At 54.4% G+C, this 27,371-nt stretch overlaps 1 protein-coding gene across 1 annotated transcript in view; it reads left to right on the top strand.

Annotated features, from left to right (window-relative positions):
• The first annotated feature begins 14,818 nt into the window (after positions 1-14,818).
• Positions 14,819-27,371, top strand: part of Dagla (diacylglycerol lipase alpha) — a 56,966-nt gene continuing 44,413 nt past the window's right edge. The window contains exon 1 of the mRNA XM_076844683.2: positions 14,819-14,891. The gene's annotated coding sequence lies outside the window, so the exon portion shown is untranslated. The remainder of the gene's footprint in view (positions 14,892-27,371) is intronic.

Genomic DNA, 27,371 nt, shown 5'->3' on the forward strand with positions numbered 1-27,371 from the left:
TCCCTGGATCCCCTAAAATCCACCATCTTGCCACCCCTCCCCCAGGGGCCACTTTTCTGTATCCCACTCCAGGCCCGGGTGGAGGCCAGCTTTCTAGAGGCACCTAGACTGAGAACTTTGGGACTGGGTTCCTGATAGAGACGGGAAGGAGAGTTTTACTGGATACAGCTGGAAGTGGGGGGGGGGTAGGGGAGTGGGGCAGGGTGGAGACCTGGGGGGAGGGGCAAAGGCAAGGAGGTTGGGTGCAGCTTGGGAGAGAGGCTCAGCGAAGGCTGGGCCTCTTTTGCACCTGGCTTCAGGGACACCCACTGAACCGTGGGGGATGTGGGGCCACATGGGGTTTTGAGGTGGGTAGTGTTTGCACGTTGGGCACGTTTTCTGGGGCCGCTCTATGGAGGACGGATCGAGGGGAGCAAGGACACCATCCCAGGGTTGGAAACTCGGAACACTTACCGAGGGGGGGGGAAGGGTTATTTAAAAGGATCAGCAGCTGCGGCAGCTGCACATCCCCCAGGAGGGGGGCTTAGTGCTTCATTTCAGAAACAAATCACTCCCGGTTGACAGGAGCTCAGAAATGGGTTTCTTGAATTATGCAAAGGTGGGCCCTTGAGCAGGCCCAGCCCCGGCTCGGATGGCAAACGTCTTCCAATGCCCCCTTCACCGAGCCGAAATGAAATTCATGAATAATCGAATCTACCCTCACGTGTGCTATTTAAAAAAAAAAAAAATCAATATAATATCCTAACTAAAATATGAAGAAGCAATAAAAGGAAAGTAATTTATAATAAAATAATACAAATTTCTGGAAGGAACAGCACAAGCCAAGGACAGGAGGGGACGGGATGACGTGGCCCCACACGCGCTCCATGTGGCCTCGCTCACAGGGGCCGTGGCTGCCACAGAGCAGCCGGACACAGGTGGCTCTGAGGGTGACTCAGACAAGCACCAGTGGCGCGGCGGTGGTGACATGAATTGGGCACCGAATCCTGGCAAAATGCCGAATATAACAAGGGGCAATCTTCTCTCCGTGTACACAATAGTCTCATTCCCAGAAAATTCTGTGTATGTTAGAAGCATGCAAAAATGACTTTGTGTTTATATATAAACAGATCACACACACACACACACACACACACACACACAATTCACACCCATTGTGACAGTGAAAGATGCCCAGAGGAGGGGCAGTCTTGGCCTCATCGAGGGTCATTGTCTTCGAGCCACATCTGTAATGACAGCAGTTGAGACCAAAATGTAGGCATCTGCCAAGTCAATTTTGCACCTTTGTCCTGGTAGCCGAGAGTCGGGTAGGAGGAGGGTTGGAAGGAGGGTCCAGAGAGAGGGGCGGTGAGCAGGCCCCAAGAAACGGCATCCAACCAGGGCCCAGAAGAGACATCTGGCTGCTGAGACATTTCCTGTGATGGTTTGAACAAAAGATGCCTGAGGGGATCAAGTCCACAGGTCAGCTGTGATTGTCCCGATGCTGGGCTGTAGTCCCTCCCCTCTGTTCCCAAACTGCCCATAAAAGCCAGTGGTACACAGCAATGCTTGGTCAGGGATAAAGACCTCTTCACTGCCAGATGCTGGGCGTGTTTTACCCTCATCAGGTCCTAAGAGGCAGGAGGCTTCGGGCTGACGTTTACAACGGGAAAACTAAAGCCCAGGAAGTTAGATTGCCTTGCCCAAGGTCAGCCAGCTGGTCCATGGGCAGCAGAGGGAGGCTTTGAGCCTTGGCCCCTGTGACCCACACTTGCTCATCCTGCCAGCAGGGGCCAGGCCTGTGTCTATATCTGGGCTTCAGAGGTCTCCATCTGTAGATGACAGACTCCATTGCTCTGAGCCCAAGGTAAGGCACAGTATCATGGCGGAAGGGCATGGTGCAGGAGAGCGGTTTAGGACAGGGCAACCGAGAAGCAGAGAGAGCTCTGCTCACCAGGATCGAAATCTAAACCAAAAAGCACATCCCCAGTGACCTATCTCCTCCAGTCACACTCCACCCGCCTACGGTTACCACCCAGCTAATCCCCATGGATGGATTAATTCACTAATTAGGTTACAACTCAGAATCGGATCATTTCACCTCTGAACGTTCTTGCATTATCTCACATGAGCTTTTGGGGGACACCTCATTTCTAAACCATAACAAAGAGATGACAGAGGGTCAGAAGTGTGCCTCGGAGAGTCTCAGAAAGGCTGAGAAGGATGCGAGGTTTCCTGGGTACGGAGAACTGGATCTGACGGGGAGAAGGATCCCAGGGAGGTGGAAGACTTGTACTGTTCTGTCTTACCAAGAACCCCCTCCCCCAAATGGCCACTTTGGCTTATCAACTCTTGTCTTCTGAACTCCAGATTTCAACAGCTCACCTGTTTCTCCTCCATTTGTTAATAGCTGCATTTTTAGGTATTTGTTGGCTGAGAAAAGACAGCATGAAAGACTGCTGCGAATTCAGCAAAGCCTTCAGTGAATTTGAATGTCATTAATCACAATGGCACCTGCATACGTTTGGAAAAACATTGGATCCGTGGAAGCCAAACGCTTCCCAGCTCCTGCTTGGGGCACCTGAGACAATGCAGGGGAGGTCGCAGAGGTGGGACCAGGAAAAGGCACAGGAGGAGTGATTATTACACCAGCCCCACAGCCCCCAGGCCCCAGAGCTCCAGTGGAGGGGCTCAGGTCCCCACCGCCATCCTGGTCCACGTCACCTGCACCCTGCAGGTGTACAGGTCCTGAAGACAGGCTCTGATGGGCAGAGCTATGATTTGGATATGGTTTGAATGTGTGCCCTAAGGTGTCACGTATTGAAATTGATTCCCAATTGTGAGGCATCAAGAGGGTGGAAATGTGATCTGATCATGGCGCCTAGAGGTAGAGCCTTTGGCAGGTGAGTGGGGGCCTTCACAATCAGATCCTGGTGGTTTTATAAGAAAAGGGAGAGAGATTAGAACACACACACACACACACACACACACACACACACACACATTCATTCTCCCTCCCTCCCTGTCTCCTCCCATGTGATGCCCTGGGCTGCCATGGAACTCTGCCACCTTGACCTTGGAGGGTCTTCCAGAACCATGAGCCAAAATCAACCTCCTTTCTTTAGAACTCCCCAGTCTGCTCTGCTGTGTTAATAGCAACAGGAAACAGATAAGGACAGGCATTCCTAGTGCCGTGAATTAAAGAGAATCTGACTCCCTGGGAGTTTAGCTTCGTGACCTGAGCGGTGCCTAGAGAGGTGCCTTCAGATCGGAGACCAGCCCGGCATGATCCGCTGTGGCCGGGGGAGCTATCGCAATGGACGGAAAAGGAGCTGGTTGGGGCCACCTTCCTCAAAGTGACTGGAAAACTGGCTACAATTGAAAGGACTGTCATCAAGGATCTGACCAACTGAGACTGGCTACGAGGCTGGTGGGAAAAAATGGGAAAACCACTTTGGAAAACTGGAAAAACTGACCAAATCTAATCTACACACAGAATATCTATTCCTGGGAATACACTCAACATATACTCAACGGAAGTGAGAACATATTCTCAACAAGATTTACACACACACACACACACACTCATAGCACCAAGTATCCAGTGACTGTAATTTGGAGATGTGTGAGGTCGAACCTTGTGAAATAGCCTTTCTTGTACATAAATTAGGTAAAAAATAGCGATTTCACAGGATTAAAGCCAACGCATAGTTTATTCATAAGATGAAATACTACAAGCAATGCAAACGAATGAGCTCTTGCTGGATGCAGGGCTAAGGGTGAGTCTCGCTGGCACGACACAGTGAAAGATCAACCACAGAAACAATTATTCTTTATTATTCCCCTGATGTGACGTTCTAGAGCAGGTTCCGTCACCCACATGAGAGAGGTCGGAATGGAGTTCTGACAGGGAGGGGCGTCCAGGCCCCTCCTGGGGAGCTGGGATGCTCTAAGTCTTGATCTGGGTGATGAGCACCCAGTCGCATGCATACGTAAAATAAAGTCGTCAGGCTGCACACTCATGATGAGTACGTAACTCTCACTTCCATTAAACAAACAAAAAAAACTCCTATTCCAAATGGCCCACAAGCAGGTGAAGAGACGCTCCACATCATTAATCATTAGAGAAATGCAAATCAAAACCACAACAATTACCACTCTATTTCTGCTAGAGTGGCTATTATAAAACAAAACAGAACCAAAAGTTAAATAACCTGCCTCTGTGAGGACGTGGATGCACCGTACACTGTGGGTATGCACATAGAGACTGTGGAACACACTAGGGCGGACCCTCAAGTCATTAAAGATGGAATCACCATGACACCTGGCTACACCCCCCCAAGAACCGCAGCAAGGATTGAACCCAGGGGCACTTAACCCCTGAGCCACATCCCCAGCCCTTTTTTATAATTTTATTTTAGAGACAGGGTCTGGCTTAAGTTGCCTAGGGCTGCCCTAAATTGCTGAGGCTGCCTTTGAACTCACCATCCTCCTGCCTCAGCCTCCCAAGCTGCTGGGATGATTGGTGTGCGCCACAGTGCCCGGCTTAAGGCAGGGATTTACACAGATATCTGCACACTGGTGTCCACTGCAGGCATATTTAAATAGCCAAGAGGTACAGACGACACACGTGTCCATGGAAAAATGAAACGTGGTTTTTCAGCCACGGATTGAAAGATGGTGCAGGCGAACCACACAGTTCTGACACACGCTACAACCCCGATGAACACTGAAGACCTTGTGCTAAATGAACCGGGCCAGACACGAAAGCTCCAGTACTGTAGGATTCTGCTGATAGGAGTATGCAGAACCGTCAGATTCACAGATACGGAAAGGAAGATATTTTAAAAACCACCAAAATTATTATTAGCCCCTGTATCCATGGGTTCACTATCCACAGAGTCAACCAATTGTGGATTAAAAATATTTAGAGAAAGCCGGGTGTGGTAGCACACACCTGTAATCCCCAGCAGCGCCAGAGGCCGGGGCAGGAAGATCGCAAGTTCAAAGTCAGCCTCAGCAATTTAGCGAGACCTTGTTTCAAAATAATTTAAAAAGGGCTGGGGGGTGTAGCTAAGTGGTTAAGAGCCCCTGGGATCCATCCCTGCTATCAAAAAAAAAAAAAATTTTTTTCAGAAAAAAATGTGTCTGTACAGAACATGTCGTCCTTCTCTGAACAACAGAAAATAACAAACATTTACAGAATTGACTTCATATTAGGTTCCGCAGGTCCCCTAGAGATGGTTTAAGGATATGGGAGACGCGTAGGGTACATGTAAAGGTCATGCCATTGATGAGGCTTGAGTGTTGTGGATTCCCGGATCCTTGGCAGGTCCTGGAACTCATCCCTTGCAGATGTGGATGCACCCCACGCCCCACAGCATGTGCTGTTCTGAGACCCCATTGTCACCTTGTCCCCAGAGCTCTGGGGTACCCCTCTTCATGCCAACTCAAAAGGAAGGGACATCTTCAAAAACTGCTTCAGCCACTGTGGGTCCCATTAAGAAGCCGTCGTGAACTTACCAAAAAGCCTGCCTCCTGGCCCCAAGGAAGGGTCATCCTCAAGGGCTCGGTCCTGGGTTCCTGCTAACAACGCTCATGTTCCTTAGAGGGTCCCCAAACCTGGGTCAAAGGGTCAGGGAAGCGCCGACTGTGCACCCGATTCCTTACCACCAGCCAACAAGGACGGCATCGGTCCACCCATTCTCCTGATCAAGAAACTAAGCCTCAGGGAGGCTCCCACAACCAGAAAAGGGGGTTCAGGTTTAGAGCTGGCTCCACGTGACTTCAGAGCCCAGCTGTGGAGTCCGCAGCCCGCGACTGGCCTGGGGAGAAGCAGGCTCTGTGAGCTGGGGGCTGCACGGCCCCTCCTCAGAGGAACGAGGAGGCGGGGAAGAGCAGACAGCCTCCCGCCTGCCAGAATAGGGTCTGGCCCCTGCACACCGGGACCCGGGGTCTTCACCCAGGTGCATTCGGTAGAGGAGGGTTCTAGCCGTAGGGGCTCCCGTGCCTCCTCCCCCTGGCCAGAGTCACCTTGAGGCATGTTTTGAAAAGAGACAGTGAGGGGTGGGTGGGTTGAGGAGCCTGTCAGGAGTGGAGGAGAGGCTCACAACAGGGCAGGGCACTCCTAGTAGTACTGAGTGGAAAATGCTTGAGTGACAATCAGACTGGCGTGTCAGTCCCGACTTCGCCTCCACCATGCTGTGCAACCTGAGGCAAGTCCCTTACCCTCTCTGTGCCTGTGTGTGTGTGTGTGTGTGTGTGTGTGTGTGTGTGTATTGAACCCAGGGTCTTGTGCATATGAGGCAAGCACTCTACTAACTGAGCTGGATCCCCAGCCCCTGTGCCTTTGTTTTCCGATCTATACAACACGGGGGTTGGAATGCACAATTCCTACAGGCTCATCCACTGATGGCACAAGTATTGAGTCCGACTTCAGCTACCAGCCAAGTTCTGGGCTGGTGGGAAAGATGGACTCTGAAATGATTACAAGGCACCATGTATTTGGGGGGAGAAGCCTACAGGGATACAGGGATACAGGGACCCTTGGCTAACAGATTCAGCCCAGATTTGGGGATTGGTTGTAAAAATGCATAGCAACCCTGGTCTCCCCTGGGCTCTAACCTGGAACCCTAAGTCACTCCTTGTCCTCCAAAAGCTCCAGATCTCCCAGTCCCTGCCTGCAGTTAGCACATCAGGGGCTTCAGATCCCAAATGAGGGACTCTCACCCCTCTCTTCCTGATGAGCCCGAAAATAGACCTCAACGGGCATTCTGGCCAGCCTGGCGGCACCCGCCTATAACTCCAGCAACTTGGGAGTCCAAGGTAGGAGGATCATAGGCTGGAGGCCAGCCTCAGCAACTTAGTGAGGCCCTAAACAACTGAGTGAGACCCTGTCACAAAAAAATAAACAGGGCTGGGCATATAGCTCAGTGGTATGGCACCCATTAGTTCAATCCCCAGTAACAAACGAACCACCACAAGAAAACCAAAAACCCTGTCATTCTCAGAAATCAGAACTCCCCAGAGTCAAGCGGAAAGGACTGAGAAGAGCCCAGGCAGAGGCCCCGTGCAGCAGGACTTGCAGGTGGGGGCCGGGGCGAGGCCTGGAGGGCCCAGAGCCCTTCCAGCAGCTAGAGCAGGCCAGGGGCAGCTCAGGCAGCAGGAACGCGGGTCCCTCTGGCCCAGGGGTCCTCCACCTCAGCCGGGAGCTGGGGTCACTTGCGGAGTTTTAAAAACTCCAGATGCCCGAGTCTCAGCCCCAGAGAATGTGCCCTAATTGGCCTTGGGGTGCAGCCTGGGCAGGACAGGCCAATGGACTCAGTTGGGAATCCGTGACCCGGCAGAAGGCCAGACACCTCACAGAGGCCAAACCGGTCAGAGGGCAGCCAGCTCTGTCCAGGGAGCAAGCAGCTGGGCTCTGGGCAGTGTGGGGGCGGGTCCCCAGAAGGGCAGGGAAGCAGGGAACAACCCACCCCACTCCAAAGCCCAACCCCAGACAAATTACAGGAGTCCCAGCTACACTGGGACCTCAGGAGGACTACACATCGCGGTGTGAGCACGGCCCACGCAGTCACTGGGTTGTATTTATATTTAAAAAGTTGGCTATCATTCATCTGAAATTCAAATTTAACTGTGTGTCTTTTTTTTTTTATTTGTTCAATCTGGCAACGCATACCCCCTACCTGCCCCCCGCCCCCAACACACACTGAGCCCAGAGACAAAGGTGTGGGATTTGGGTTCCAGCTAGATTCTTTATTTTTTTTTTTTTAAGAGAGAGAGAGAGAATTTTAATATTTATTTATTTATTTATTTAGTCTTCGTCACACACAACATTTTTGTTTGTATGTGGTGCTGAGGATCGAACCTGGGCTGCATGCATGCCAGGCGAGCGCGCTACCGCTTGAGCCACATCCCCAGCCCTCCAGCTAGATTCTAACACGTTGGTGGCCTTGCCAAAGCACTGCCCTCTCTGAGCCTGATTCATCTCATCTACTGTTAATATCCCTCCTGCCTCAGGGGCCAGGCCTGGAAAGACATTGAGCTTTCTGTAAAGGCACAAGGATCTTCTCACTAAGAAATCAGCGGTTTGCAAAAGCCTTCTTGACCTGGGGCTGCTAAAATGAAATCAATCTCTCTCTCTCTCTCTCTCTCTTTCTCTCTCTCCTTCCTTCTTTCTCCCTCCTCCTCATCTCACTCTTGCTGACATCCTCAGGGCACCGAGACATGCCCCAGCCCTAACAAGAAGAGTTCATTCCATGTCACCAATTAGTGGTTGTGGGCCTACTACGTGCCAGGTAAATAGCCTACTAAGTGCTGAAGATATGATGTTGACCAGTTCCTGCCCACAGAGAGCTTCTAGTCTGGGGGTGAGGCCTGAGCGGACAAGGTTGAATAACCACCAAGACGAGGTCGTGGAGGCCAACCTTGGTAAGTGCTCTGAAGGAAACGGATGGCGTGCTTACGGAGGACGGTGTGCCTGACCCTGCTTCCTCCAGGAAGTGAGCTTTGAACTGTTATCTAGAGGGCGGGGCAGAGGAGGGCTGTCCCGGAAGCCTGGTGGGTTGGGGCTGCCATGTGGAGGGAGGGCAGGCAGAGAGTGGCAGGAGAAGAGGGTGGACAGGGTGGCGGGGTCAGCCACGCTGGGTAGTCGAGTCTCTCCCCGGGTCTCTGACCCAGCAATTCCGGTAGTTTCCTGTTACTGCTGCAACAAATTGCCAAGACTTTGGTGACTTCAAACAAGCCTATTATCTTACAGTCCTGAAGGTCAGAAGCCTGAAGCGGGTCTCTCTGGGCTAAAATTGGGGTGGCAGCTGGCTGTGCTTCTTCTGGAGTATAAAGGAGAAGCCCGGTCACCTTGCCTTTTCTAGCCCAGTTTCCCTGGCTCATTTCCGGAGCCATCCCTGACTGGACAGGCCTCTCCCAAGCTGCTGTCTCTGGTTCTGTCCCTCTCCTTCCCCTCTTCCATTCATAAGGATTCTTGGGTTGACACTGGGCCTCTCCAAATAATCCAGGATAATGTCGCCATCTCAAGGTCGGCTGATTTTCAACCTTAACTCCACCTGCAGCCTTGATTATCCTTTTCCATGTAACCGAATACATTCATGGGTTCTGGGGATTAAGATGTGGACAAAGGACCATTATTCTATCCACCCTGCTATCAAAGGAAAATAAACGCAACGTCCACCAAAAGGCTTGTACAAGCGCGTCTCCAGCAGGCTGGGTTCCGCTACTACAGCAAAATGTCTTAGACTGAGAAACTCATCAACAATGGAACTTCATTTCTCAAAATTCCAGTTGTCGGAAAGTCCAAGATCAAGGTGCAGGCAGACGCCTGTCTGGTGAAGTTCAGACTCTCTGTCTTGAAGATGGTGCCTGTCGTGGTTTAAATCCAGAATGTCCCTTCGAAGTTGATGTGTTGAAGACTTAGTCCCCAGTGCAGCCATGTCCAGGGGTTGTGCTTAGGTGAAGTGATTGGATCATGAAGGCTGATCAAGAGGTTCAGGAACAAACAAAACCAATCCATGGCTCAACAGTTCAAACAGTGTCACTTCTGAGTGGTAGAAGGACATGAAGACCTGAAGCTTCATCTCAGTGCGGTTACATGTATGTACGTGTGTAGAAATTCACCGAGCTGCATGCCTTACCACGTATATGTTGTACCTAAGAAAAATTGGAGTCTATCTTATGTGTGTCTGTGTGTGTTTCTGGGGCTAGGGCTGCAACCCAGGGCCTCCCATGGATGGGAAAAGGTTCTACTGCTGGGCTATACCCCCCGCTGAAGGAACTTACCTTACCAGCAAGGGGAAACTGCAACAGGGTCGTAAGCAATGGCGTGACATCATCTGATGTTCACTTATAAAAGCTTGATCTATCTGCTGGGTGGAAGACAGAAGAAAAGAAAGAGCCACTGCAGTGTCCCCGAAGGCACCCTGGACTTGGAGAGTCCTGGTGGGAACCGATAGCAGTGGGTGGCTCAAAGATATGTGGGAGGAAGAATCAATAGGACATGATTTAGGAGGCAGTGGAGTAGATGGATGGGTGACAGATAGATGGACTGATGAATGGACAGATGATTAAGTGGATGGGTGAGTGGATGGGTGAAGGGACAGATTAGGTGGGTGGGCAAGTGGGTAGAGGAGTAGGTGGGTGGCAGAATGAGTGGGTGGGTGGGTGACCTGGTGGGTGGGTAGACTTCCTTCAGAGCACAGACTCCACTCTGGTGGTTGGTGTCCAGATAGTCCAGATGAATCACACTAGTCGGTAAGCACACACGCCTTCCTCTGAGACATCTGTGTTTTCACTCTGGTAGCTCCCCAGTGCCCCGAGGAGGAAAACTAGTTACTACGATGCCCCCGGGAGCAGGACTTACAAACAGGCTGGTTTAATGAGATGCAGGATCTCCCAACCCTCTGGGCATTGCAGGGAAAGTGCTGGAGATACCCACGTGATGGGGGGACAGCGGGGTGGATGAGGCAGAAGTGGAAAAACCTCCCAGAAGGTCCCCTTGGAAGCATGGGTCCTCTTTCTCCTCTGTGTCATCACCACTGTCACCAAGCCACCATCACTATCACCTTCTCGAGCGTGTCCCTCATCACCCTCTGCCCTGTAGATCTGTTGAGACTCAGAGGACGGCAAACTGTGATAACTCAGGTCAAAGATGCGGGCTTGCAGGCTCCCCTCCGGTGGAAGGGAACGAACGGCTTACCTCTTGGACAGGACCTTGGCGTATGTCTGCCGTGGCTGACCTTCCAGTCCCTGGACTGCCAGCAAAGCCATGTGGTTCAGCCCCACGTCCAACCTGTTTGCCCAGTAATCCAGCCCGGTCACTTCACAGCAGTGGGCAAGCCAAGGAAGCCAGGGGAGAGGCCGGGCAGCGGAGGGAGAGCAGCTGTTTTCAGAGGCAAGGGGGTCTGAAAATCTACCAGGGGGTGCCCAGATGATGGCTCCAGGTGTCCCAGACCTGACTCCCACACATTTCCTAGACCTGGCCACCGGCTGGTTTCTCTCCCTGTGGGAGTCTGACAGCTCAGCCTCCAGAGCTTTCTGTCCCCTCCCCAGGCAGGCTGAGTCGGTGCTGGAGCTCCGTGGGTAAACAACGCTCCCCTCTGTTGTCAGAGGCAGACTTATTACCTGGTGGCAGCACTGAGCAATTCCTTCCACCCACCCCTAGCAGAGGCGCCAGGACCCAGGATGGGAGCCAGCACCCTACAACACTCAGGGGTGAAAGACCCAGCCTTCAGGGGTGGGCAATGATCTCACACTAGCCACAGGGCTCGGCAGTCAGTGGCCCAAACCATCTCAGTCTGCAGCTGCTGGGAGCTGAGGGTCTGCAGCCGGGTACAGCTGTGCCAGCTGTCGGAGATGGATTACGTGATGAAGCTCCACCGTGACTCACATTCCAGCAGAGGGGAAATTGCGCAAAAGTTATGTGTTGTCTTTGGGGTGCCCAAAATCCTCTTGGTTTTGTCTTGCAAGATGTTCAGCTTGCGGAGTGGAGCATGGTGGGGGGGGGGCGGGCGAAGGAAGAGGGTGGGGGGAGGCAAGGGGAGCCTATCTGTCTCCCGTCTCCAGCCGACTCTGCCTGTCACACACCCTCCATCGCCTCTAATAACAACACTCAGCATTTAATCAGCCCCTTTGTGGAAGCAGGCGATGTCACACTCATTCATTAGTTAATCCACACAGTCCCCTGGGAGGAGGAGCCATGTTATTATCCCCACTGGGACCCACAGGGAAACTGAGGCCAGAGTGGGAATTTAGCACGGAGCAGAGGGAACGCAGCCCAGCAGCTGGACCAGGACCAGTCTATGGCTTGTCATTGTTTCCAGTGCCCACACTCTTGTCCTTCTCCCCAGCTCCAGTCTCCCCATGACCCTGGTGACTATCTCCAAAGGCCCCTGGCCCAACTTCGTCAGAAGTGGGCTGAAAGTGACTCCAAGAGAAAACCACAGCATCGGAGCTTCATAGCTGCAAAACCAGGCTGTTCTTCCAACGGGTCTCAGAACCAGGGGCGGAGGTGATGATAGGGCCCCCCCACGTCATCAACAGGTTTGCTACCTGTGCTGGCGATTCTGGGATTCGACTGTGGTGGTTCCACTGAATTGGAGACCGGGACTAACACCTGACCACTTGAGGATCCCCGCCCCCAGGACTGGGGATAGAACCCAGGGAGCTCTACACTGAGCTACATCCCCAGCCCTATTCATTTTTCTTTACTTTAAGTCAAGGTCTCATTAAGTTGCCCAGGCTGGCCTTGAACTTGTGATCCTCCTGTCTCAGTATCCTGAGTAGTGAGTGCCAGTGTGCCCAGCTGTTTGGGGATCTTTACCACATATTTAAGGGTAAGTGTGGGACCTAGAACCCAAGGTCCTCACGGAGTACCTTCTACATCCTTGCAACTGGTGCAAATGGAAGCCTGTTGAGACACTTTATAGCTGGAATCACCAAAGGCTCAGTCCTCAAGGACAAAGACTTAGGTCAGTCTACACAGGGGCAAAGAACCCTGATCAAATGAGATTCCGGCAGGAGGCAATCCGGAGGAATAAGGAATTAGAGGAAGGAAGTCATAAATACCTTCTAGAAGTTTGCCATCAGTTACAACAATAAAGCATGAGCCTCTACCTGGATGCCCTTGTTTGTCACTGGAGTCTAAATAATTAACCACTTCTTTTGTCTTTTCTTAGGGGACAGATGCTGGGGATAGAATCCAGGCCCTTGGGCTGGCTAAGCATGCATTGTCCAGTGAGCTACACTCCAGCCTCTGTCTTTTCAGAATTGGAATGACCACAGTTTAAAACTTTTTTTTACCTTTTCTGTTCCTTTTCTCCAGTATTCACAGTAACTCTTTGTTTCTCAAGCTCTAATGTGCACACAAATCACCCGGGGATCTGGTGAACAGGCTGAGATTCTTGGGCCTGAGATTCTGCATTTCTAACAACCTCCCCAGTGGTGCCAATGACCATGTGGAGTTCCAAGAGTTCAAAGGATATGCTGGTGGTTGTTAAATGCACCTTTTAATCCAGTTGTTGAATGTCCAGATGAAATCACCTGAGCTCCTGAGGAGGAATAGACATCACTGGGAGATCTTGATTAGTAGTAGTCTCATAATTCTGGAGGTGGCTGAGCATGGAGTATTAGAATTTGTTGGGTGAGGACAAGTCTGGATGAATGAGGAGTATTTATAGGCGGGGGTGGGGCACATGCGCGCACATGGTCTCCTATGGGTTTCTGTGCATGGAGCAGCCAAGGGGTGGAATGAGACCATCTTTGGAGTGATTACTCAGGACTTCTTCTTTGGGGACTTTTGTCAATATGGAAGAATGTGCCAACAGGTCTGTATTACACGGCACTTTCTGCCCCAGCCATAGCTGATAGATTACAGTCCACGTTGGACCAATAATTCTTTCTTCCTGAAATTTGGAACTTTGAATAAGGTGACATTAAGTCCTACCGTTCTGATTCTGATGAATTGCAATGATCTAGTAAAAAGGTCCCTGGACTGTGATTGCTACAGTCAGTCCCTAACGCCCTGCTGATCTCTGTCCTTTCTGAACTGTGGTGGAGGATCGTACTGCTCCTTGAATTCCTTGAGGTGTCCCCACTCCCCATTTCCCTTTTCTACCTAAGCCACCGTTTGCCTTCAAAATAAATAAATAACACATTCTCCTTTCAGGAGCGGCTGCCTCGGCTTCAACAGCAGGAAACTGTCCGGGACTCACAGTTTCACTTTCAGCCAAGTGTCCAGGTAGTTTTCAGGCTGGACTCCACCTCCACACACCCCTTTATATTCAGCCTGTGGCTCCCACTCACCCTGAACCGCAGCCAATCACCCTGATTTCTTGGGAAGACAATAGGGCTCAGGAAATGTGTTAGAGGCACTACCCCTGCCTGAAGCGTGCACTCCTCTTTTTGCTGCTTATGGATTTTCTGCTTGACCTTTGAGACCTGGTTGAATCATCATGCCCTTCCAGACCCACCCCCAAGTCTCACTTCAGAGTCCTTTCTAAGGGGCTCTGTCGGCCCTCCGTGCGGTGCTCTGCTTAGCCCCATCCGTCTGCCTCCCCCAGCAGACTGAGCTCCTTGAGGGCAGGGCCCCTGTTCAGCTTCTGTTTGTGCCCACCCACTCGCTCAGCTCTGCACTACGCATGGGCATTGCAGGGCCCCTGCCAAAGAGCAGCTTTCAGGAAGGCGTGTTAAGCGACTTACAGCCCAGAATGAATGGGCGTGTGTGAAGGAGAACAGGAGGGGCGATTTACTGCATTTACCAGAAATTCAGAATTGACCAAGGGCCTCTTTGGATGTCAGGCACGATGCTGGACATTGTGAGGGGTGGTGTGGGGGTGGAGGGGAGGACACGCGGTGATGTGCTCCGACTCCTAAAGGAGCTGCTCCGTCACCCCGAGGAGGTGGAGCCCATCTCTCTTTCCTCCCTCCCAATGAACCAGTTCTCCAGTGATCCTACTTGCTTTTTTTTTTTCCTCTCCCACGCTAAACCCGGTCACGCGGGGCCTGAAGGAGGGGGACCCAGGGAGCTCCCATCCCCACATGCAGTGCGGCCGGCCGGGTCCTCCCGGCTGCCCCCCGAGCCCGGGCGGAGACCAGAGCCCACAGCCCACCGCCCCCACGCGCGGCCAGCGCCCGCCAAAAGCTCCGATCGCTCGGGCCTCGGCGTTGCTCCCCTCCCTGGCGCCAGGGGGCGCTGCCGCACCACGGCCGTCGCCATGGTCACCGCTGGCGGCGGAGTGGGGTTTACGTAAAGGACGCAGCGTCCCCCGGGGGGCGGAGGCGGCCTTCGCGCCGGCGCCGGCGCCCTGCGGAAGCGGCGTTAGTGAATCGGGGCCTTGGGGAGCCCAGGATGGAGGTGGCGGTCGCCGCGGCGGTGGCGGGCCGAGCCCTGCGGCGGGCGGGAGGTAAGAGGGGCCTGGGGCGCGGCGGGGTGGGCCCCGGGCGCGGGCGCGGTGCAAGCGGCGCGGCGGGCTGGGCAGTGTCCAGGGCGCGCGGTGGCCGGCCCGACGGGCGGCTGCCACGCGCGCCAGTGGCAGGTGTGAGGTCCGCGGAGCTCCTGGCACCGTGTGGGGATGGTGACACCCATGGCGCGGGTGTGGGCAACGTGGGTCCGGCACAGGCAGTGTGGTTTTCCGGGCACGGGTGTCAGAAGACTCACCCCAGCCTTGGCGTGGTGGTAGCCGCCCAGGTGTGAGGCGGTTGCAGCTCTCTGGACAGGTAGGTGATGCGCACAGCCCTCTTACCGTTCAGGGTGGGTGGACTGCTGGTGCTGGCATGGGCGTGAGGAAGTGCTGCCACAGCTTAGGTGCTGGGATGGTTCTGGCCTTGAACTTGATATGGTCTGGGATGATGGCACTGGAGGTTGAAGAATCGGTGTCTTCAGCATGGCAGGAGTCCCTGGCATGACTCCCTTCAAGAACTGGCCTTGGCTCAATGCAATGTCAGAGGACTGTCTGGCACTATGAGGGAGAAATTGGTGGCCCTCAGACTCTGGGTGGATGGGAAGGTAACTGCCCACCCTTCCCTTCTGGAGATAATGAGGGGGCATTGCTTCGGTGGAGAGGTCCCAGCTCTAATGCCTGCTGGGTACAGTGGACTGAGAGCTGGAGAAGCTTGGTGTCCTTTATAATGGACATGAAAGAGAGACACCAGGAGGTGCTTCCACCACAAGGTTCCTGATGGTGACTCAGAGACTAACCTAGGTATAGTGTTGTCTGGGGGCATGTATTCATCCAGCTTCTGGAAGACAGGAGGGATGGGTGGTTCTCAGTGGAGATCCCTGTCACTGAATGTGTTATGAGAATCGTGAAAGTGCTGAGAGGTGTCAGTGGGTCAGGGGACTGTGTGGTGCACCATCTGTCTGTAGTCCCCTGACTCTTCCTTCTCATGGGGTTGGTGGGTTCACTCCGGGGTATCTGGGAGTTTTTTCTCTTCTTTGATGCTTGGAAACCCTTGGGTCCAGAGGATCATTTGTGGGATGCTTGGGAGGTGCTTCTGCAGCTACTGGGAGTGTGCTAGGATTGCATCTCCCCTCACCAGTCTTTTTGGGAAGCTTTGGGTAAGGGTTGTGCTCAGTGTCACAGGGTGTCCTGCTTCACAGAGGGGCAGTTTCCAGACCCCTGGAGAAGTCTTAGGATGTGGGGGAAATCTTCCAGTCTTTGTGGATTTCTTAGGGGAAGTGGCATCTGGGGCAAGAGAATAAAAGGGGTGAGCTTGGGAGGGTCCAGGCAAAACATTTTAGGAGCCCAAAAAGATGAGGTTGAGGATATTGGAGACTAGGGTGGCAGGTGGTCACTGATATGCTAAGGAGGATGTTTGGAGATAGACTGTTGAGTTCCCTGAAGGTGAAGTATTGTCCAAGTGCATTTGGAGCCAGATAACTTGAATTCCAATCTAGGTTGTGTGACCTTGAGCAGGTGACTCTACCTCTCAGGGCCACTTTATGTGGTGGATGGTAATCATAGAGAATGAAAGGAGATGGTGCACGTGGAAACCCTCTGTAAAGAGAAGAAGGCTGTACAAAGGTCAGGGATTCTCTTCAGGTAAAGAGACCAGGGCAGGAGGCTCTTGAGGCCATAGGAAATGGGAGGCCTGGAATGTGATTTGGGAGGAAGGGAGCCGGAAGGTTGAAGGCCTGTCATAGGGAATTAGAGGCCCTGAGAGTACATGCTGGTGGGGAAAGTGGGATCTGTTGACACTGTGAGTCAGCTACTGAGCTGAAACCAGGCCCCAGGTCTCCCGAGGACGGTTTTGAGCATGGCCGCAGCAACTATGGAATCCTGCAGGAGTGGCCCAAACAGGATGAAGCCCTTTGCTTGGGCTGCAGACACTTCTCATCGTTTGGGTAGGTCTGGGAGGTGTCTGCTGCTGACAGATCTAGGGTACCTGTGTGGGAGGGAAAATTGGGAAGTGTGTTTTCTCTGGAGAATTCCCCTTGGCTCCGGGTTCTGAGGTTGGGGGTGGGGAGAAGTCACATCAACATTTGGGGGACTGTGGCCTGAAGAACGTAAAGTGGGTCAGGGCATCCAGAGTGGGACCAGGGCTGGGTGATCCTGTGAAGGAGGTTGAAGCCAGATGGCAGAGACTGGGGACAGTGGGTGATGCCCCAGACACATGGGGGAAGGAAAAGGGACAATGAGCACCCTTGGAGGGTGCTCCACGGGTGGCACACAGGTGTGGTGTGAATTCTCCAAGGAGAACTCTCCTGATGTGGTTCTGTTTCTGGCTCAAAGACCACCACAGGTGGAGAAGATGAGGCGGGCTGCAAATTGCTTTGCTTTCAGCCACCAGGAGCCTAGATCCTGACAGGGGGCTGCAGAACCTGAATTACAGACCTTCGGACTGGGAGGCCTGGCTCAGGGAAGCCTATTTCTGTTGAACCGAGGCTGGTTCTCGAGCATTCCCTGTGGATGTCTGCATAGCCAGCAACCCATTTCCCAAGCTTGCTCCCCAAGGCAGAAGAGTTGTTGGTTTGTGACCAGCAGCAGGGTTGAACCACTTGTGTGGGACGTGGCCGGCCAGGCTGGGTGAGCTGACTTTTCCATGCTGTGAGACTCGCCCTGTCCCAGTGGCTGCTGCTTGGACACTGGCCTGGCATTGCAAGGGCTTCCTGGGTCGTTCCCAGGTTGGCCTGAGGGTGCCGGAAGCCTCCCGCACACTCTGCAGTGCCTTTCTACCTCCCGAGGGAGTTAGTTGGCACTTCAGCTTCCGCCTGGAAAGCTCTCTTTAGTGCAGAGTCCGTGAAGGAGGACGCCTAGCCTCCCTGTTGTGAATACCCAGTACTCATGTCCCCTCAGCTCACCCTGCACACCTCCGCCTGTTTGTTCTGATTGGTGGCTCCGCCTTATGGTTTTGGGCTCCAGGAGCCCTTTTCAGCCACCCCTTGCCATCTGCTTGGGGTGCTGGGACTCTGTGCAGCCGAGCTGGGCTGCAGGCGGGGCGGATCAGAAGACGCTGAGAGGAGGGGTTGGCCTCTGTTCTCCAAAAGCAGAGTCCAGCTTTCTTCCCGAACTTTCTTCCCAGTACTGGGGCTTGAGGCAGTGGGGAGCCCAGTCAGGTGACCGGCCCTTGTCATTGTGCACAGATGCTGATTTTGACAGACTCCAGCTGAAGCAGGGGTAGCAACGCAGGAGTGGACACGAGGGCAAGCTGCATCTGGAGCTGAGGTTTCCAGCTCTCGTTCTGGGTCCCATTCCCAGTTTCTTTATCCGTGTTTCTCCAAAGTTGCTGTGCTCAGCTCCTGGCAACCTTTCCTCTCTCCGCTGCCCCATAAATCATGGTGCCCGGCTGCTCTGCTCGAGGGGTCCCAGGGAATCAGGCATCTCTGGCTAGAGGATGCTGACCAGTGCTGGGAGCATGGGGTCAGAGGGCCACAGCTGAAGGCACAGCCTGTCAGGGGAAGCCACTGCCTGCTCTGACCCTCTTCCCAGGCCAGAGGGGGACCTCAGCGTTTAATCACCTGTTGGCCCGACACTCTGTCTGCGTTCAATTTCTCACCAGAATAGCTCTACATTACACTCCAGTGGACGGGGCAAGTGGCGCTGGGGGAGAGCTCAATGAGCGTGTGGTCAGAGGAAGATAGATCTTGTAGAACCGCGGAGCCCAGGACTTTGGAGGGTGTGGTTGCCTTCTTGCGGCAGCGCTGAAAGCTGTTTATCTTGATTATTATTTTTTTCCCTTTCTGATAAGACTTGAGCTGGGCTTGGTCTTTCTGGGTTGGACAGAAAAGCGTACATGTGTGGGGCCTGGGAGACCCAGGAGGCTGCCTGTTGGTGGGGACTTCTTTGCTGCTAAGGAGCACAGGGAGGTGACGTGGAGGGGATGAGCGTGGCCAAGGGGAAGGGTGTCGTTTTCATGCGGTGTTTGGAGCAGTACCCAGGCCTCCACCAGGTCGAGGTGGAGAGCGGGGACTGGGCTCACCCCTCCAGGCTGCCCAGGAAGTGCACGTGTGTGCAGCCGCGTGTGCCCGCAAGTGTGTCTGTGGGAAGTGAGGGCTGAGGGGGCGTGGAGCGGCTGGTGGCGTGGGAATTTGTGGGCTCTGGTGTCTGGCTGGCCTGGTGTCAGTGGGTGTGTGAAGCGGGGCGTTGCTGGGCTCCTGGCGGCAGCAGGAGGGAACAGCGGAGGGAGCAGGAGGAGGCAGCCTGGGCTGGGGGAGGCGGGAGGGTGGGTTTCGTCCCTCAGTGGTGGTCTCCTGAGCGGAGCCCTTCTGCTTTCTCAGGGTTCCTTAGAAGGAAGCCCTGGCTGGGGGTGTGTGCACTACTTGGGGGCGTCCCATACGCCTGCCTGCCTCGGAGCCCCTCCTCCAGCCACCTGGAAGTCAGCTGGGGACAGTCCACGGATGACAGGGGACAGCCTTGTAGCTGTGTCTCCTGTGCCCGACCTCCGCACACCTCAGTTTCCTTATCTGTAAGATGGGGACAGTCAGCTTCCCACGCAGGAAAATCGTGAGAATTTCACCGTGGATTGCCTGGAGGCAGGGCCATCAGATGAAAGGAGCGCTCAGTAAATGTTTCTGCTCTTGCAGCCAGAATCTCTCGAAGCAAGTGGTTACATCATGATCTGCATAGATTAGCACAGGAAGGTGTACTAGACTCCAGGCTTGGTGAGGAGAATCTATCCTGCCCCTGGGGCGCAGAAGTCTGCATATCTGTCAGCATATCTGTCTGCATATCTGTCACATGCAGGAATGTGTTAGCCTGGGAAGTGCAGTTATTTCTTGGGCCCCAGCTGTGGGTTGGGGTTGGAGAGGGCCATGTAGAGGAGCGGGATGTCCCAGAGCCTGGGTCTGCCCTCTGGGGCTGTCTTTAGGAGACACTGGAATTTCTAGAAGTGGGTGCTAATAGAGGTCAAAGGGGAGGAAGTGACTTGAACCCGGGCAGTCAGGGGCCCTCAGGAGCAGCAGGGCTGAACTACTGAAAGTAGCCCTCGGGAATTGCAGCCACAGCTGGAAGAGGGGCCTTTGCAGTGGGTCTGGAGTTGAGGTGGGAGCGCAGCACACACCGTGAGAGCTGAGGGGAGCAGGAGCCAGTGCAGGGCAGGACTGCAGGACCAGAGAAAGCATGGCAGCCACGGAAGTGTCCCGAGCAAGTGCGTGGGCCTGGTGCTGCCCCCAGGAAGAGGTGTCTGGTGGCAGGTGCCAGGGCTGGTGAGGGACAGGTACCCGTGAGTGCCCGGGTGGAGAGTCCCTCCACCCTGGGGAGCAAAGGGAGAATCAAAACCGGAGGGGTTACAGCCAGAGGAGAAGCCGCCAGGTTGGTCAGCTCAGTTCGTGGGGAGTGGGCATGGGGAAGGGACGCTGGAGCCAGCGCAGGGGCCTCAAGTGTCCCTGAGATGTGTTTCCCACTTGACTCTCAGCTGGAGACTCCTGGAGTGCGGGCTGGAGGGTGAGCCGGAGGCTCTCAGGGTCCCTGGGTGGCTGTGTGTGCTGCCTGCAAAGCTCTTCTCATCCCTGAGGACCACTGAGGGGTTCCAGTGTTCCCAGCACTTGTTTCCAGGCGTTTGATCATTTTCTCACCAAATTACCCCTTGAAATTTCGCCTGCCTGAGTTCAGCCCAGGAGGTTGCTATTCTGGGAAGTTTCATCAAAACCCTTTCAGTGTTCGAGAGTTCTCTGAGCTGGGGGCCGGGTGGGAGGAGAGCGGGGCTTGTCTTTGCATGGTTTGGGGGCTGCTCCCGAGAGCCATTCCTGCACCTGGAGGCCTCCCAGGCAAGGTGGCTGCGGCCTTCCACGGGGGCGGGAGGTGGCCTCGGCCGCGGGAGCTGACGCAGGCACTGTTCTAATTCATCCCCAGTAGGCCCCTGTCATTGTCTCTCCTGGAGCCATTTAATTAATTTATGATTGATGTTCCAAGACTTCCTTGAGGTTAATTTATTATTCATGTCCCTTCATCATGCACCATACACCCTTCACCTCCAGCACGTGCACCCTGATGGACAGGCACACATGTGGAACTGCACCTTGGTCCTCCAGAGGACAGGGCCCTAGGCTTGGCTTTTGTCAACCCTGTCAGGTTTGGGGATCAGAGAGGGCACAAGGCTTGTCTGTAGGAGGTCACAGACTAGCAGTCATGATAGTGGTGCCCACCGTGACTGCCAAGGGCTTGGACCCAACATGGAGAACAGAGGACCTCTCAAGTCCTCACACCTGTCACTCCTCCCTCCCTCCCCCAACTTACAGGGGAGGCGGGAAAGGTTGAGTTACCTGCTCAAGGACATGCAGTGACCCATGCCCTCCTCTCCTCCAGGCCCCGCCGAAGCCCTCCTCCTCCATGAAGCCTTTCTCCTGCTTCACTGACCCCAGGGCTGTCTACCTAAGGAGCGCCAGTGTTCCCAGTTCCTACCTTGCTGCAGAGGTGGGATAGTGGCAGAGGGCGGTGTGCCGAACACAGGGGCCAGCTCCAGACTAGACGCTTCTCACACCTCACCTCATTTCGTCCCCCTCAGCACCCCAAGGGGTAGGTGCTGTGAACCCATTTTATAGATGAAGCTTAGAAACGTGCCCAGGGTCATTTGCCGGGAATTCTGTGGCTTGAAGCTGGTGGCCTGCATCCTCAGGGCATGGTGTGATTTTTCCTTGGGATTCCCTTCTCTCTGCCTCCTTGGTCCTGTTTGTGTTTATCAGGAGCCCATGTCATCTCCCGCCTGCCTGTGCTGGGCTCCCTCCTGTGCTGTGGGGACAGGAGTGTCCCCTCCCACAGGGTGGGTGTCTTGAGAGAGACAGTGTGGAATGTGGGGAATTCTGGGCCTGGATTCTGCTCCTGGCTCTGCTGGGCAACTTTAGATGAGTCACTGGTCCTTTCTGAGCCTCCGTTGCCCCCTTCGTATGACAACAGTGACGGTATTTATCCTCTCTCCTTACTGGCTGGAAGGGACTCAGGGGAGGCACTGTGTTAACCGAGGGTTCGGATTGAGTGTGCGTGAGGTTCAAGAGCCGGCATATGGGCCAGGAATGCTTAAGGCTGGGTACATAACGGGCTGACACATCTGTACCCACTCTCCAGGCCACCCCGGACAGGCTGTGAGAGAATTCTGTGGCTTGCCAGCTGCCAAGGACTTGCTGGAGGACCTTGTGGGACCAGGAGAGAAGTGGGAGGTCCTGGCCTGGTATCCTGGTTGGCTGAAGAGTGCTCAGGTCCCTGAAGCAGGCCCTCCCGCTCTGGGTCCTGGTCATATGAAGTGCAGGGGTCCTCCTGGGTCTGGGCTCTCCCTCCCCTCTCCTCTCCCACGCTCAGCCTAACTAGGTCGATTCAGGCTGGCCGTGAGGAAGGAGGATGGCTTGCCTGCCCGGCAGCCACCTGACCTCCCACACCCTCCAGGCACGTGGAAGCCTGGGGAAGAGGTGAGCCTTTTCCTGTAAGCACTAAGACCGCCATCCTGGTGGCAGGGTTCCCGGGGCAAGAGTTCCCAGGGCGTCGGCTAGAGTCCTCTGCTTTCTCACCAGCCCTAGTCCCAGAGAGCAAGAGCAAGTTCAGAGCCTGCTCCTCCTGGGCCCTGAAGAGGAGGGCAGAGCCCTGGGGCTCGTGGGTGGGGGCTCGGCAGGCCTGGCATGGCTCATTGGAAATCTGTGGCTGGGCTGCCGTTAGGTGACGTTTTGTTTCATTTCCCAAGTTTCCGCCTCTGCAGGCTGGGATTACATCAGGCTCCCCTGGCACGCCCTGCAGCAGCTCCCACTTCATCCGAGCTCCTCCGCTGTCCTGGGGTAGCTGGCTCGCTACAATTTCTGGGCTGGCCACGGAATCGCCACAGGGCAGCCCTGGGCTCCACAGCTGAGCAAACTGTCCTGGCCTTTTCAATCTCAGCTGCAGGGGCCCATAGCCCCCAATGCCCTGTCCCCTGGGGAGCACCTGACACTTCACCCCCTCAAGACTGCCTGTCTCCAAGACGTGCAACCCCTCAGCGCCCTTGATTATCTGCTTCTGATTCACTGTCTCTGTCCTTAAGCTGAGCATAGCATAGGCCTTCAGACATGGGTGCAGTGTGAGAACAGCTGCATTTGAGTCCACTGCTACTTTGACAGGACACTTGACCTCCCAAGCCTCATTTTCCTCATCTAAACAGGAGCTCAAACAGAACGTAGCACCCTGGCATCAAATGAGGCCACAGAGGAGGTTGCCCAGGGCAGGAACGGTGCACACTCAGTGCGAGTCAGATGCTGTCCGTGACTGTCCGATCACTTCTTTCAGTTCTCTGTCAGTCCAGGCCAGTGCTCAGGCTTTTAGGACCCTTGCTTTCCTGCCACTGTCTCTTCTGCAGCTAGGTGACCCTCTATTGCTACTGAGATGCAGGCCAGCTCCCTGGACTTCCCCTCCAGCCTCTGGGCACCTTCTCAGAGCTGGCAGAGGCCAGCCGTCCCTCTGGCATCTTACCCCGTCACACTCAGCCCTTTCTGAGGCTGGCTTCCCAGCCCCTGGCCCTTTTGGTTTCTCTTCTATTTGGTTTCCTTCTCTTTGGCGCCCCTTCCACCCGGCTCTTTTCTTTGTCTAACTTTTCCTCTCCTGAGGCCTTTGGGAGAAGCCAGTTTCTTCCCCAGAGCCCCTCTGCACCTCCCTGCGCAAAGCCCTGGGCCCCTTGGACTGTGGGATGATGGCCTGTCAGGCAGACTTTGCATGCAGAGAGTGGGTGTCACGACTTGGCCTCATGGCCCAAACACAGTCAGCCTTGACAAACAAGAGCTCCGTGGCGTCCGGGAGCCTTCCGTTTGGGCGGCCCCTCCAGTGTCCGGGGGAGGAGGCAGACCCAGCCTCAGGGGCCGCCACGCACCCACTGAGACTGGAGGCTCCAGGCCCCGCAGGTCTTCTCGCGTCATGGGGGGCGGTGGGGAAGACCAGGCATTCTGAGCCCTGGACCAGTTGTGGGGATGCTTTCCTCTTGTAGAGTCAGTCGTTCCAGTTCTATACCTTTGCGGAGAACTTGGTCTTCCTCCGACATCTTCTCTGGATGAGGCCAGATGGAGCAGAGATTAGTTCTGCCATTTGTGATCTCCCATCCACCCATTGGTTCCGGGGCATCTGTGAAGTGCCTACTGCATACTGAGCTTCATGCGTGGAGCTGGGTACAATAAGGGCAAAGTTATCAAGAGTCCTCTGGGAGTTCCCATTAGTGACTACAGTGACTGACACATAAACGACATTCCAGCTGTGACGGCAGCCACAAGAACACACACTTCCTGGGGCATTCTCCCTACCAGGCCCAGTTCTGGGTGCTTTAACGCACATGTTTAATACAGAGAACCATGGCAGTTTCTGTTCCGGGCCCTGTGCTCGAGACAGTCCCAGGGGACCCTAGGAGGGAGGCTCAGTTACTTCATAGCTGAGGTGTAGGTGAGAACCCAGGTCTCAGCATCCTTGGAGAACTGAGGGAATCTTTTTATTTTATTTGTTTAAATTTTTTAGTTCTAAATGGATCTTTCGTTTTATTTATTTATATGTAGTGCTGAGAATCGAGCCCAGGGCCTCACACATACCAGGCAAGTGCTCTGCCACTGAGCCCCAGCCCGAGAACTGAGAGAATCTTCTAGAGGCCATGTTTCTGCCTCTGATGTCTGTCTGGCCCCTGCTTTCAGGATCTTCCTGCTTGTTCTCCCCATCTTGCTGCATCAGGTCTGGGAACCCTGCAGGTCATGGGAAGAGCAGGTTCTGACAAAAGGTGGGCCCTTTGGCTGCCTTCTGGCTGAGGAGACCGGCCTCCTCCCTGCAGGCCAGGCTAGGGCTGGCAGCCCCCCTCCTCCCCGCCTGCCCCCCTCCTCCCAGCCTGCCCCCCTCAGACCCACACCTCCCTGGCCTTGGCTGGTGCTCTCAGGCTCTCACAGAGGCTTCCTCTCACCCCGCAGGCCCCCTGCCAGTGCTGCTGAGCTGTTCCAGACTGTTCGCCTAGCTGCCTGCCTGCTATACTGCTCAGTTTAATAAACAGGCTAATGGAGGCTTGGGCACCTCAGGAGCTGCCTTCTCTGTTTCGGGGTCCCTTTAGAGAGCTGTGCCCTCCCTTCCCTAGGTGAACCCTATTCAGCAGGCTTCCGGCAGCGGTAACTAAGCCAGGCGCCCAGCCCACCACCTGCCCGGTACTTTATAAAAGTTTAACCTTAATGGTGTAATGAACTCCCCTCATAAAGCAGCTGGAGCAGTGCATCCTGGGATGTATAAATTATAGGAGTCCTCTGAAGTCGTAATTGGAAATGGCAGCAACTGGAATGTTGAAAGAGGCCGGCCTCGTTGGGCTGAGGACAGCTATTCTCTACTTCCTTTCAAAAGGCACACAGAACTGGGTCTGGCTGTGAAGAAAGAATGTCCCCAGACCAAACTGAGCTCCTGGTTCCTCCGCCCCAGATCCTGCTTCCTGCCTTCCTGCCCCTGACCTGTCTGCAGAGCCTGCAGGCTTTGGAGGGAGGACCCCCACTCTGGCCCTGTGCTCCGGCTCAGAGCTGCAGACAGAATGGGCTGTGAGGGAATGAACAGGGGCTCTGAGATGGCCAGTGGGGTCAAGTCCAGCTTCATTGTCCCCAGGGAGGGCAGCTTCACAGTTCCTTTGACTTCCCTGCATCTCTGCAGCTTGATCTGCAAACTGGAGAGTGAGCCCACCTCAAGAGTGGGTGTTGGGTGTTGAGCACTGTGGTACAGACCTGTAATCCCAGCCGCTTGGGAGGCTGAGGCAGAAGGATTGAAAGTTTAGCCTCAGTAATTTAGTGAGGCCCTAAGCAGCTTAGCGATACCCTGTCTCAAAATTAAAAAATAAAAAGGGCTAGGGATGTTGCTTAGTGGCTAAGTACCCCTGGGTTTAATCTCTGGTACAAAAAAAAGAGGGGGGGATGTTATTGGGATCTGAATAGGACACCTCAGGTGGTGCCTTGATTTTGGGTTAAAATGGTCTGGCTTCCTGTCCCAGCTCCTGCTATTGGTACTTGTGAATCTCAACCAAGTAACTTAACCTCAGCTGTGCTTTCCACCTGTAGAATCAGGGGAATAATGAACTTCTCAGGAACATTAGGCACACGGCATGGCACATGTCACTCATCCAGGACTCTATGTAGCACTTCTTCAGTGGGCTCCTAGATCCCCTGAGGAGCTTGGGGATGCAGGTTCCAGCTCAGGCCAGGTGGGGCCCAGATCTGCATTTCTTAGAAGAAACTGGCTGCCACTGATCCATGGGCCACACCTTGAGTGGTGAGTGGTGAGGGCATAGAGTTGACCTTTAGTAAGTGCTCGCTGTGATCATTCTGCTAGGCAAACAGTGCCTGTCGTCTGTGCGGCCCAGTACCCACACAGGTGCACACGTGGGTGTCACACAATGGGCCAGAGTATGGCCCCTGAACCAGCCTGGGAGCAGGGAGAAACGAAGAACCTCAGCACCCCAATGCTCCCAAGTGCAGATTGGTTAGCTCCAGCACTGAAACTCTCCTGTGGTCAGCTGCTCATAATGGGGCCTGCTGCACGCCCCTTGCTTGGAATCACTGATTCAGGATTACTGGGTGGGAGCATGGGACTCTGCATTTACCAATTGGTTCTGTTTAAACACTTGAGTTTGCACATCACTGGGACTTGCTCTCTGCCTGAGAGCTGCCGCGAGGGCAGAGCCAGTACTCCCGACCCTCCACCGTGTGCATGAAGCTTTGCCTCTGCCTGGGGAGAACCAGGCTCCATTCAGGCTCCACCAAAGCTTGGGCCCCAGAGCTGCTCTGCCTTGGATCCAGCTGCAGAGGGGTTTTGTCACAGCCAGAGCCTCGTGAACCCCGCGGGAGCTGGTCGAGGAGACTCACGCACATCAGTTACATGGATTGCTCTGTGCTGAGGAGGAAAGATGGTGGCTGAAAAGCATTTGATGAAGAGAAAAGTTTCTCTCTCTCTAATTCCTTGGAAAAAAAGTGGTGGGTACCGAGTGGCCCCATATTCGGACCAGAGAAAAAGAGGATGTTAGTAGTTACGATTTTCCCAGATGGCTCTTGGGTGATCTTGGTAGGTTTCTATTTTCTGTAGAGAACGTATCTGGTAAGGAGAAGAGGGTAGGTGCACACAGTCTGCCCAGGGTCCACCTGCCCTGCCTGATGCCAAAGGCCTGCCTGGCCAGTGGCAGCCCAGATTCCCGGCACCCTGCTCCTCGGCCTGGAGGACCTTCGTGATTGTCCCCTCAACCCCAGGCCGTGCCTCTTGCTCCCACCCTTCACTCTCTCACCTCCTCTCTGCTGGGTCGTCCCTGGTGATGGCAAGGGTACCACCTCTGATCTACAAAGGGAAAGGATGGGGACAGAGAGCAGCAAGGCTCTGGGGCAGAGTTCGGCTTTCATCAGGGTGTCGCCTAGGCCCCCAGACCTGAATTCCAGAGGCTGGGCACATGGAATGTACTCGGGAAGTAATGGTGGGACGAATAAGGCTTGGAATGACACCAAGGACAGGGCA

Source organism: Callospermophilus lateralis, chromosome 2, assembly GCF_048772815.1.
Source record: "Callospermophilus lateralis isolate mCalLat2 chromosome 2, mCalLat2.hap1, whole genome shotgun sequence".
NCBI classification, from domain to species: Eukaryota; Metazoa; Chordata; class Mammalia; order Rodentia; family Sciuridae; genus Callospermophilus; species Callospermophilus lateralis.